Source organism: Triturus cristatus, chromosome 11 (assembly GCF_964204655.1).
Source record: "Triturus cristatus chromosome 11, aTriCri1.1, whole genome shotgun sequence".
NCBI classification, from domain to species: Eukaryota; Metazoa; Chordata; class Amphibia; order Caudata; family Salamandridae; genus Triturus; species Triturus cristatus.
In genome coordinates this window covers 442,866,616-442,880,030 of record NC_140594.1, presented here as the reverse complement: position 1 = coordinate 442,880,030, position 13,415 = coordinate 442,866,616, and positions in this window count along the sequence as shown.

Below are 13,415 nucleotides of genomic sequence, written 5' to 3'. Positions count from 1 at the left end.
GGATGGTTGAATGGATGGAAGGATGGGTAGAAGAGTGGATGGATGAGTGTAGAGATGGATAGGGTGAAAGGGTGGATGGATGGATAATGGATGGATGAGTGAAAGAATGATTGAAGGGATGGATTAGTGAAATGATAGATGGAAGGATACATGATAGGTTTGCAAATGGTTGAATATGTTTGGATATGGCTGGGCTTACTTATATACTATTGCGTGACCTCCTCTGATGTGTCTGTAAAACTTACCTATTGTCTTGAAGTTTTGTCCTGAATTTTGACCTCCTGTCCTGAATTTGTGTCCTGAATTTTGACCCTTTGTCCTAAATTTTTACACTCTCTGTCCTGAATTTGCACCAATGCCAGTTGGTCACCCTACAGAGAAAGAGAGTACGCCACACACGGAGAGCAACACAACTGTTCGGTTTTGTTAGAATAAGAATGTCACCACCTTGTGGAATGTATTAATTAAGTGTTGACAGATGAAGGTTGATGGTCAAATGAACTTCAATCTTACCGCGCTATTTCGTGCATTTTTTTTGTTGTGTTTTTTGTTGCATATTTATATAGCGCAAACTCGACCCGAAGGTATTGGAGCGCTTTACATAGCACCGTATTTACATTACACATTCAGGCACGGGGAGATTAAGTGATTTTGCCCAGAATCACAGGATGTGGACGTGACCTCGAGGCTCGAACCCTGGTTTCCTGCACCAGAAGCGGCAACGCAGCCGACGGACCACATCCTGGTCTGTCTGCATCTTTTCATTGGCAAGGATTGACCGGCAGTGATCCGGATCTGGGCGTGTTGGAATCCGGCCTCTCTTAAACTCTGTCCGACGCTTCAAGTGGTGAGTGGTTCTCTCTGGGCAGGCGCCTTCATGATTGTAAGCAGGATTATTGGTACTTCAATGGCCGTCGCCAACATACTTTTTTCGTGTGAATTGACTTTTCTTGTGCCCCGCCGAATCTCTAACATTGCATTTAGCATGGGAAAGTACTTTTAGCCTGATTTAACTTTGCTCGCGCTTTCTTCATTTTGTAATAAAACTGAAAAGGAGTGCGAGGAAATGGCGCCTACTGAGAGTGCATACATTTAACTGAATCAAATAAAGGTGAAGGAAAACACCCAGAGCCCTCAAAAGAGACTCTAGGGTCAAAAATCAACTGATCTCTAAGCCTATGCACACCCTATTCATATTTCTACTTTCAATAAGTTTACAATATATACAACAACAGATTCACAAGACAGAAGGCTGTACTCTCTATTATGTTTGCTCACACTGCTTACTACATTTGGTTTACCAATTTTCCTTCTAGAATTGCATACTTTAACAAAATGTCTTCTTTTTTTACACCATTTGTTTGGAACCCGCCTTAACAGGGTGGCATGTATATACTTTGCTTGTCAATTCACCCATCACAAGGGTTACATGTGCAATGCATGTTAATTGCAGTTGATGACATGACACAGGGTTTCCACTCTATGGTCAATATGTTGTTCATCATTCTGTTCTATTTCCAATACATTCGGATCACAAGATCCATGACACGAGTATTTTTTTTTTAGCCCTGAAGAAGTCGAAGGGAACTCTCCTGCGACGAAACACGTGTTGGCTGGGCAATTTTCTGAATAAAAGAGCAAGAGAACATCAAACGAATGAGAATACTTTAAAGACTTTTGTGTACTCTGTCTCATGAATCTGTTGTTGCATATACTGTATACGTATTGAAAGTAAAAATATGAAAAGCGTGTGCATAGATTTATATATAAGTTCCTTCATTTTGGGTTTGGCGTGAGTGTGGAGTTCCCGTTTTAACCAGGCCCAACCTCTACCTCCTGGTGTATGTTGCAGACGCACACATATTGGCTGGTTGCAAGACAACTTTCCACAGTTTACCTGTTTAGCCACATTTTATGTTTCATTGTTGCCCTGCTGATTCATGAATAACTGACCGGAGAATTTCAAAAGCTACGGGGATTCTATCATTGCTTTCTCCGGATTATTTTTTGGTTATTGGTTTACTGTGATATTTTGTTTCAGTGATTTGCAAACCATTGGTCTTTGACAAGCCCTTCATTTGCATGCATTAAAATATAGCAGTATTATTTTGCAGATCTCTGTGATTCGCATTCCTGAGTCTATATTATTTTTGTGATCTGTACATCATTGGTGCAGTCATCACTGGCAGTTATAATGGACATTGGTGATTTGCACACCATTGTGCAGTCATCATCACACGCAGTTATTAGTAGCAACCCCAGGTGCTGATTATTCACAACATGCAGTTATTACAGTGGAATTGTTCAGTGATCTGCACACTATTCGTGCAGTCATCACAATGCAGTTATGGTATTGATTATTCAAAGCGTGCAGTCATTAAAGTGAAATTGTTCCGTGATCTGCACACCATTTAAGTAGTTATATCGGTGATCTGCACACCATTTTGATGGAGCTGAAATTTATATGTTTTGTTAGACAAACTCTTTACATGTTACTGGTGGATCTAACATTGTGTCACTGTCTTTCAAAGTATAGAGCCACCACCAACTTTTACTCCAAGCACAACTTATTCGTGCATGGATTCGGAGCAGTGGAAAGAAAGCTTCAAAGCGTATATGGCAGTTAAAGATGGTGAATACTTTACACACAAGAAGAAGTATGCCTTGTTAGGCATTGTCTAGGTGCGGAAGGCAGAAAGGTTTTGAAACACTTACCCTAACAATATGCATTGGGGGATGGTGATGTAGTTGATGAGTATGTTTCTGCATTGATGATGTTAGACATGAGGTTCAAACCGTACAAAAAAGTTGTGTTAGAAAGACATACATTTAATAGGCGGCATCAACTTCCTGGGGAGTCTATTAAAAGTTATGTGGGAGCGTTAAGAATGTTAGCCTCTACATATGAGTATAAAGAATTTGAAGAGGAATTAATAAGAGATCAAATAGTGGAACGTACTAACAATAGAAAAATGCAGGAAATTCTGTTGACCGTACCTAATCTCACATTGAATAAGGCTATGGAACTGGCTGCCGGTAATGAAAGTTCTGCATCGTTTTTGTCTCAAATGTCTCTGGCTGGGGAATCTTTGTCGAATCAGGAGCTGGTGGCTGATCTATGCATTGGTGACAAAAAGAGAATGTAGAGGCAAAGAAAAAATGTGAAAAAAGGAAAAGTATTGTTGTGTTATCGGTGTGGAAGTTCTAGCCATTTAGGAAATTCACCATTGTGCCCCGCTCATGATTAAGTATGCTCATGGTGTAAAAAGAGAAAACATTTTGTTAAAGTATGCAATTATAGAAGGAAAATTGGCAAGCCAAATGTAGTAAGCAGTATGAGCAAACATAATGGGGAGTACGAGCCTTCTGAGTCAAGGGATGACAGTGTTGTGTGTTAAAACATCACAGGGTCAACAGTTTAAAGATTCTGAAATCAGGCAAGTTGAAGCTGGCTATTTCAAAAGACCGTCTTGCTAGATTACTGTCGGTGAGACTGAAATCAACATGATGGCATATTCTGAATCTCCATTTATGTTAATTGGTTTGGAGGATTTGAAAAACTTTAGTAATGTGGAACTTAATAAATCTGTTATTATACCACTGGCTTATGGGGGGAAACCTATTGAAGTTATAGGTGAATTTGAGATCACCCTTCTTTGTAAGGGCAATTCTACTACTGCTGTGGTATATGTGGCAACGCATGGTTAATCATTGTTGGGGTGGCTAGAGCAAAGAAATTTGCAGATCGTATTAGATCAAAATAGCCCTGCACTTGTTCTACCTAAAAGAGAATATTCTGAAGTTTGTGAGCTCCAATGGTGAAGTTTCCTAATGTATTTAATGAAGATCTCGGTAAGTGAGTGGGATTGAAATATAAAATTCAACTTAAAACTGGAGAAACTCCTGTTGTTCATAAAGTGAGAAGAGTACCCCTTGCTGTAAGAGCAGAATTATGTAGAGAATTTGACAAGTTAGAAAGTCAAGACATGATAGAGCCTATTGAGAGTTCTGAATGTCTGTCTCCTGTAGTTTTAGCAAGAAAGCCCAATGGACATTTGAGAATGTGTATCGATCTCAGGGGTTTGAATTCTAGGATATAGGTCAATCATCACGTTCTTCCTAACATAACGGAAATGTAATCACCTATTAAGGGAGCAAAATGGGTTTTCACCCTTGATATGGCTTCTGCGTATCACCAGATAGTTTTGCATGAAGAATCCCGTCATCTTACTTTATTTGTTACTCCAGAGTGAGCGTTCCACTTTAAAAGAATGCCATTCAGATCGGCCTCTGCATCAACTGTTTTTCAACTGCTCATGGAGATTTTATTCAAAGATGTTGATGGTGTTTTATGCTTTCAGGAGGATGTACTAGTGTTTGGCAATGATAAAGCCAGTCATGACAGGAAATTAACACTGGTACTGAGCATTTTGGAACAGAAAGGAGTCGCGCTTAGCGTGGACAGATGTTAATTCTGTGTAACTGAAGTTAATTATTTGGGCCATAAATTGTCTACTCCTGGAATAGAAGCAAAGGAATATTTAGTCAAGGCAATTGATGAAACACCTGATCCCCAAGGGAAGGATCCGTTGAGAACGATTATGGGATTAATGGAATTTTATGACCATTTAATTCCCTGCTGTGCTGAAAGAACTTATGCCACGCAGAAGTTGTTACATGAAAAATCTGTATGGAATCATGCATGCAAGTAAGAGTTTGAGGATTTGAAAAGAAAGATATGGAATTCCATTCCTCTAAAACCCCTCAATACAAAAGATCTGAGCCTGGTCATCACTTATGCCAGTCAATATGGTTTGGGTGCGGTGTTAGTACAAAAACAAAATGGGAGAGAAGAAGTTGTAGCATTTGCCTGCGGCAGCCTTAGAGGTGCAGAGGTGTCTTATTCAGTTGCAGAATGGGAAGATTTAGCTTGCTGGTGGGGTGTGAAGCGTTTTTGTCAATATTTAAGGGGCTCTTAGTTCACTGTCAGGGTTTTTCACAAACCCCTAATCGACATGTCTACCACAAAAGGTGCTGGTAAAGTGACACCCCTCCCCCAGATAGCCAAATGGCAATACAGAATTTTGCTACACCATAGAATATATTCCGGGTATTAAAAATGGCTGGGCAACTGTTTGTCAAGATCACCGGTCGATCCAAATGAAGAGAGTAAAGACAAAAATATGTTGGACAAGGAAGAAAGCTTTACCAGATGTACTAAAACAAATACAGAATGAGTACTGGGCAGAGCCTGCCCTGGACCTGGAGATGAAACTAATGAGTAATTTCAATGAAGTATCTGCAATTATGTTAGGTAACATAAAAGGGGAGAAAGCAGTGGTGGCTTTATGCCAACGCATGAGGGAATTCCCTCCTGCACAGCAGGAGAGAGGATTGCCTAAGATTATCGAGGACACATATACTTCATTAAGCACAGATAATCTGGGAGCCAGACCTGGGAAACCAATAGTTAAGAGCAATCCTAAAAAAGATAATTCTAAGCAAGCACCCGATTCTTCCAAGAAAAAATGGAATATCAAACAAAAAATTTAACAAAACAAAACACAGCCACGGGGTGGGCCTCCTCAGCAGGAACACACAGAGAGAAAATACAATTTGGCAAGCCATGACACTATTATGAAGCTTGACAGGTATCAGGATACTGATACACGTTCCTCTCGTTCCTTTCAGGAGTCATCAGATAAACTTTTGGAGAGAGACGGGCGGTCAGAGCACAGATCGGAAGAGAGAGTCAAGCCAAAAAAGGAGACACATCGTACTTCAGAGTACATCATTAAACAGGACGACATACAAAAGAGAACTAAACCTCAATTAAAAAGAACAGGGTAGCGGGGATTACAATTCAAAATACCCAGGCTACTGCAGACTCTGCTTCTGAATGGGTAATGGGCAGTGATGATGCCAGACAGCGCAGCAGAAGTCACAATAGCTAACTGTAACCTAATGGATTATCTGGTGGCAGTAGTACTGTGTGAGCATATCACAGTGGAAACACCTGATAGAAGGCGATGTGTCATATATTGTTTATATGAAATAATGCTCCAAATGGAGGGGTACATACCCAGACAAGTGAAGGGTTTCTTTCAGGAGAACTTGACATACGGTTACCACATTCTTTTGGCTGAAAAAGATTGGCCACCTGAGTTCATAATGGAGTGCCCAATGGGGAAAAATGTAATTTTACCTGCCTTCTCTGACGTCGTACCAGAATCAGTTACAAATTCTTACTCCTGCACTTTACTGAAACCATGTTGGGAGGGATGGTGAGTCGCCTCATCAAGAAATCCCATTCAAATCCATTCCTCAACCATAGAGACAATACCTAACAAAACATGAAGCAAAGAAACAAGTCAGGGAGATCAAAGGTCAGCTTGAATACCAGGGTGTGATAGAGAATTGCACTTCATCCATGAATAATTCCTTGTTTCCTGTAATGAAACCTGATAATTCATACTGTCTAGTCTTAGACTACAGACATTTAAGTGCTTCCACATGCTCATAGTGCCACACTAATGAATAACATCATGCGGAAAAAATACAAAACAACATTAGATATCTCAAAATATAGCGCCTGGGAGCAGATATTTGACAGCATTCCCAGCGCTAGGTTTTTAACATCAATTTTGTAGACTACCTCAGGGGTATAGGAATAGCCCCAGACTGTTTTCATCCAGAGTGACTGAGATACTTCAAAATTTTGATGAGGATGCATTGTCCTATGTAGACAATATTTATCTGATGGCCGATGAATTGATGGAATACTTGGCTAGAGTAAACCACATAATTATTCGGTTTGATCACCTGGGCAACAAATGTAATTTCAAAAAATCAAAAATTGCCTACCTCAATGTCCTGTTTCTGGGATATCAGTTGTCGAGCCAAAGGAAAAGCCTGGCAGCCAACTTGTGGCTGAAATGTGCGGTGCTCCAACATTTAACTATTCTGAAAAGACTACAATCCATTTTAGTTTTTTAAAATTTTGACAGAACTTACATTTTGGATTACTCAGAATGGGTAAAACCTTTCTACAACTTAATTAGACCTGAAATGTTGGTGCATCATTCAATACTGGAACATACCTTCCATACAAGCTGATATGTTATCTTCTAAACATTTACAAACGTGTGTCAACACAATTAACCTGGTGATTCATGTAGTAGCTGGACCAACCGGATACACCTGTATCACTTTCAATGAAGGCGATACAGTACCTATTGCATACAAATCACATTTGCATACAAACGCTGAAATGGATTTTGTGTCTACTGAAAAAATACTCTCAGCGGTGCAGACTGCTGAGAGAGAGCACTAGCGAAGGGGAAACAAATAATTGTCGTCACCCTGGTACCGACCTTAGAAGCCATCACCAAGGTAAGCGTTAGAAATGCTAAACTTTACATCCAAGATGAATTCAATAGGCTAACTCTCTCACTGCAAACAGATATAGATTACGGATTCAACTCTGCATCACAAATACAAGCATTCTTGCAGTACAAACAAGAATATCCTCTATCAAATGAAATTATGCCTCTAGGTCAATATGAATGCATTATTTATACAAATGGTTCTGCCCAGCCCGCCGTAGGACTAACACAGCTATATTCCATGGCATGTGCGATTGGTAAAGGGCACATGCATGATGAAAAGTTCTGTCATGGGAAAACACACACTCAGTTCCTAGGGGACTGTACAGCGGAGCAGGCAGAACTCAAAGCCCTGATTCTGACCCTACTAAATACAGATTGTGAATTCCTCAGACTTATAGTGTGTGATTCATTTTACTGTGTTCAGTCCTATACTGAATATCTATACTATTGGGGCCAGAATGGATTTAGAGAATCTAAAGGTTGCACAGTAAAGTACAAGATGTTTTGTGAACAGGTAGCGAAGCTGAAAGAATGCCTGCCAGGGGCTCATGTTATTTATACATTGAGTCATTAAAGTGTTGGCGTACACGTTCAAGGGAATTCTATCATGAATGAAGCAGCCAAGGCAACAGGTTGTACTGCTGCCATTGCTGCAATAACTCACCCAGGTACGAGAATAGACGGAACAACTATGGTGGCAGTTAATGCCACACACAACAGATCAGACCTGCCAAAAGGCTTTCCTCTCAAGTACTCCTAAAAGTTAGTTTCCAGGAGTGGGGAATAGAGTAGTGAATAGTGAAGCTCAGCCGTCTGAAACTGAACTCAGACAAAACGGAGGTCCTCATCCTCGGACAATCCCCATCCGCCTGGGACAACTCCTGGTGGCCCACAGCGCTGGGCACCGCACCCACACCCACAGACCACGCACGCAACCTGGGATTCATCCTGGACTCCTCCCTCACGATGACCAAACAAGTCATCGCCATCTCATCTTCATGTTTCAACACCCTGCGCATGCTCCGAAAGATCTTCCGGTGGATCCCCACCGAAACCAGAAAGACGGTCAACCAGGCCCTCGTCACCATCGACTGGACATCGGGAACGCCCTGTATGCAGGAACCACAGCCAAACTCCAGAAACGACTGCAGCGAATACAGAACGACTCTGCACAACTCATTCTCAACATTCCTCGCCACAGCCACATAACTCCCCACCTGAGAAACCTGCACTGGCTCCCCGTCAGCAAGAGGATCACGTTCAGGCTCCTCACCCATGCACACAAAGCGCTCCATGACATGGGCCCCGAATACCTCAACAACCACCTCTCGTTCTACACTCCCACTCCGCCAGTTTCGCCCTCGCCACCGTCCCACGGATCCGCAAAACCACAACCGGAGGAAGATCGTTCTCCTACCTGGCCGCCAAGACATGGAACTCCCTCCTCGCACACCTTCGACTGACCCAGGACCATCTCACCTTCAGGAAGCACCTCAAGACCTGGCTATTCGAGCAATAAACGACCCCCCCCCCCCCTTCAGTGCCTTGAGACCCTCACGGGTGAGTAGCGCGCTCTATAAATGTACTGATTGATTGATTGATTGATTGAGTAATACTAAACATTGTGAAGCACTGCTACTGGTAGCCAGATCTATCAAAACAGACCAACGATTTTGTCATTAAATGTAACATCTGCCAGCAGATAAAAGGCTCCACCATAGCACATTCAGTGCAGACACCTCTATTGGTCTAAAACAAGCCTTTGGCTTGTGTTTATTTGGACCACATTGGCCCCTGGCTGTGAGATGGACTAAGCCACGCCCTATTTACAACACTAAGTTAGCATAACCGGGATCATAGTTAACAAGCAAGCTTGTTGTTTCTGCTGCGCTGCACACGACACTGTTGTTATGTGTTATTCATTTTGTAAAATGCTGACTCGACTTTGCCTTACAGAATAACAAACGGTTGTTATACATTCTTAACCGTGAAATGTGCCCTTGGTCTGTACATCATGCAAAGAACGCGTCTGGGTCACTAGAAGGTACAGAGTGTTGTGTTTAGATTGATCGTAGACACTTGTTAGACATATCATGCATACAGCTGCCAATGTTTGAAGGACAAGCGTCTTTAATATTGCAGAACAGTTTGGTTTTACATTCATTCGAACAAGAAGAGCTGATGCATGCTGTGAGAGCTGATCCTTTGATGTGATTCTACTAAGCTGATCTATACGGTATGGGGTCCCCCCTGTTAGCCTAAGAGACCTTCTAATAGTCTAATAATAATAATGTATTAGATTATAGTGAAAGGAGTGTGGTTGTATACCACTGTCATTAATAGTATGATTGCTCCTTTCATTCTATATGGTATTGTAACAATGTTCATGATTCTGATCTTTACTGTTAGTCTGCTAGTGTTAGCCAAGGTACTGCATCTTAGGATGCGAGGTTTATAAAATAAACTCTTTAAACTTTACCGTGTCTGTATTATTCCGTTGTGGACTAATAAATAAGTACGAACAGGTATTTCAGATACCCACCACTCCTGAGAAATATCTAAGTCGCTTGTTCTGGTTTGTCTATACATTGGGACCACCTAGCTAGATCTAGGTTAACGAATGGGATACTAAGCTAGTCGGATAAGGGGTTCTGGGTTCTGAGGGGAGTTTTCTGGTACACCACAATTCTCTGAGGTCCTGGTCTCCTGCGCATAGTTCTGTGCAAAAGCAGAATCCCTGCAACATGGCGCCCAACGTTTGGTCTTAACGTCTGAGACGCTTTAGTAGTGCTGGTTTTAGTCCACAACAACCCTCACTCTTGATTCCAGAAAACTTGAGTGACGGTTTAACCTACCTAGGTTTAGACTAAAGGTTCTATCAAGCTTGAAAATTTAAAAGGTTATAATTTTTGAGACCAAGTGCTACTGTGTAAATCGTTGTTCTTCTTTAGAGAGTCCTTATGGCGGTTAATATTCCCGCTCATAGTAGGGTTCCCCTGCGCGCTCATCTGAGGGCGTATGGGGTACCTGATGATGGGATGTCCGTAGTCTTTGTGGTCAGTGCTGATACCACCTACCCGTATGAGTTGTTTTACTCATGGGTGACCTTTGCGGAGGTGGATACAGACGATAATTTGTTCCACGAATATACAGCCTCGGCTGTACCTGCGGCTTATGCCCCATATCGGACTCTAGAAATTCCTATTACTGCCTGGCAGCATACAATTTGGTTTAATGGCGCCCTCCCCCATGAGGTCGTACCGGCGAGAATGGGCCCGTTATCAATTGCGGGAGCTACATGGCCGGTACTGGCCGGATACACTCCACACCCACGCTACCTGACGGTGGGATTGGGTGATTTAAGAACACTACACACCGCCCTGATTACGGTCCATAGGGCTTTAGTGCAGTATGTGTCACACACAGTTCAGGTGGGTACACCTGCAGCTACTGGACACGGGGCGGATCACCATCACGCAGTGGTGATTAGCCCTGTTATGGTTAACGCGGTTGTCGGCAAGCGCCCCCTCAGTAAGGATGAATTTCCTTACTGGCTTGCAGAAAAATTTGATCAATTAGAAGCTGTGTTTCCAAACACTACACCTGTGAATTAAAACAGGATACTCACCATTACTTTGCCCAAAGACCTGGTCCCTGAGCTTGTTGATTGTGACAATTGGGGCAAGATCTTTGCTGCGACATATTCGAAGTGCTACGGCACTCCGTCTATGGCTGTACTACCCTCCGTCATCAAGAAAGTTCAAGAAAGTCATGGTGCGGAGGCAGCTATTGAGTTGGGAATGAGGCTTGTCGACAGTTTCGATGTGGTTTGTTCCATGGTAATGGGCAACCTCAAAGGAGATGCCATGCAGTTCCAAGTTGGCAATATGCAGGAGCTTCTGGCTGATGAAGACAAGCCTCGGCAGTTCGCAAAAATTATTGCGAAAGCCTACAGGATGGTTGGACGTAGTGCCTTAGGTGTAAAACCCACCATCAAAATTCCTGATGTAGTGCACCAAACTAAGGTGAGTTCGTATACAAAAGACGAAAAGCCCAACTTTCCTAAGCAAAGTTGGTGAGCCAAAAAACAAGAGAAGCAGCAACAGAAACAGGTTTCTCGTCCTGCCTCACTAGTTCAGTCGTATAGTGAACGCACTTATGATTTGCGCGATCGTACTCGTATTAAGTCACCTGATAGGTTTCAGGTTTCTGAACAATGCTCTGTTGCAGGGATTCTGCTTATACACAGAACTATGCGTAGAACCCCAGGACCTCAGTGAATTGTGGTGTACCAGAAACTCACCTCAGAACCCAGAACCCAGTATCCGGCTAGCATAAGTGTCCCATTCGTTATCCGAGGTTTAGCTCGGCGGTCCCAATGAAAAGACAACCCAGAACAAGCGACTCAGTGTACTCTCAGGAATGGTGGGAATCGGAAATACCTGTTCGTATATTATTCTCACATCAGTCCACAACAAGAATAAACGAAGACACGGTGAAAATAAAAAGAGTTTATTTTATAGACCACGTGTCCTAAGATGCAGTACTTTGGCTAATACAAGCAGACAAATGATTATAATTAAAACCATCAGCATCGTTACAATACCATAGAATATAAAGGGAGTGATCATGTTATAAATGACAGTGGATACTACCACCTTCCCTTTACTAAGAAGCTAATATTATTATTATGCTAATAAAAGGTCTCTTAGGCTTGAAGGGGGGACCCCATACCTCAAAGATCAGCTTAGTGAAATCACATCACAGGAGCATCAGAAGTCTTCTCGCAGGAAGGCTCGTCTTCGGTCTGAATATTAAACATGATGTCTGCAATATTAAAAGCACCAACTTTCAGGTATTCGCAGCTGCCTGTATGTTATGGCTAAATAGTGAGTCGATCAACCTAGAGTGGAAAACATGCATTGTCTAACGACCCAGACTGTTCTTGTTACACCATGTACAGACCAAGGTCGCTGCGCAGAGCTCGGGATGGTAACAACAGATTGCTCTCATGTGAGGCAAAGCGCGAGCCAGCAGTTTGTTTAAACAATAACATGTAGATGCAGTGTTGTGCGCAAAAGCAGCAAGATGGCTTTCTAACATCTAACGTGGTTATGCTAACTTAACAATGTATGTACGTATTAAGGGATTCCTTACTACATGCCCCCTTGATCGAAGCACTACCCAGTAGGGAAGAAATGAGAGAACGCAGAGTTCAAGTTCGACAGAGCAGAACAAGGCGTACTCAAATTGAAATCAAGTATCGGTGCAGAGAAAGTTCGAAAGAAAAAAGAAAAGCAAAAAACCTCAAAAAGGGAAAGGAAAAAAAAATAAAAAATGCTGCTTTAGCCAGCAATCCAAAGTCACAGGTAATGTTTAAGACATGGTAAAAAAAATATAGTGGATGACAGTTCACTCAATCCATGAACGTGTATGCAGCATACGTAGCAACAGCTTCCAACAGAAAATCATTGGCGCGGCCACTAAAAGTTTCAGACATCCAGTTAATCAAAGAAAAGGAACATACATGTTCTTCAATAAGCGGAGCCTCTAGCACCATCAGAGGGCAACCGACGTGTTCTTCCAAATAACTCATATCCAAGAAGTCATGGGCAGCCCTTGCGATGTCCCAATTACCCAGGATTCCATGCGCCGCCCCACAGGCCATAATCCGAACACCAGAACAGGCAAACTCGTGAGACACTAAGGGACTCATCAGTCGATCATAATCCGGGACCGGAGACACCGTGTTGGTTAAGCACAAATCCAGAGGCCATTCAAAGGGACAATCTAGGCAGTGAAAGACAGGTTGTACGCAGGTAAAGTAGGAATACCGGAAGGATAATCCATACGCCAGGCTCAAAGTCGCCAATGGCAGCGTACCATAATATTCAAGCATCCTGTCACGAAGAAGATGCAAACGGGGCAGGTTGTCGTGAGGCACAGAAAGTGCAGCCATTTCGTAGTATGAAAAGTAAAAGTAGCACACCTGCCACCAGCGCCAGAATCAGCGGGACACCTGAGGAA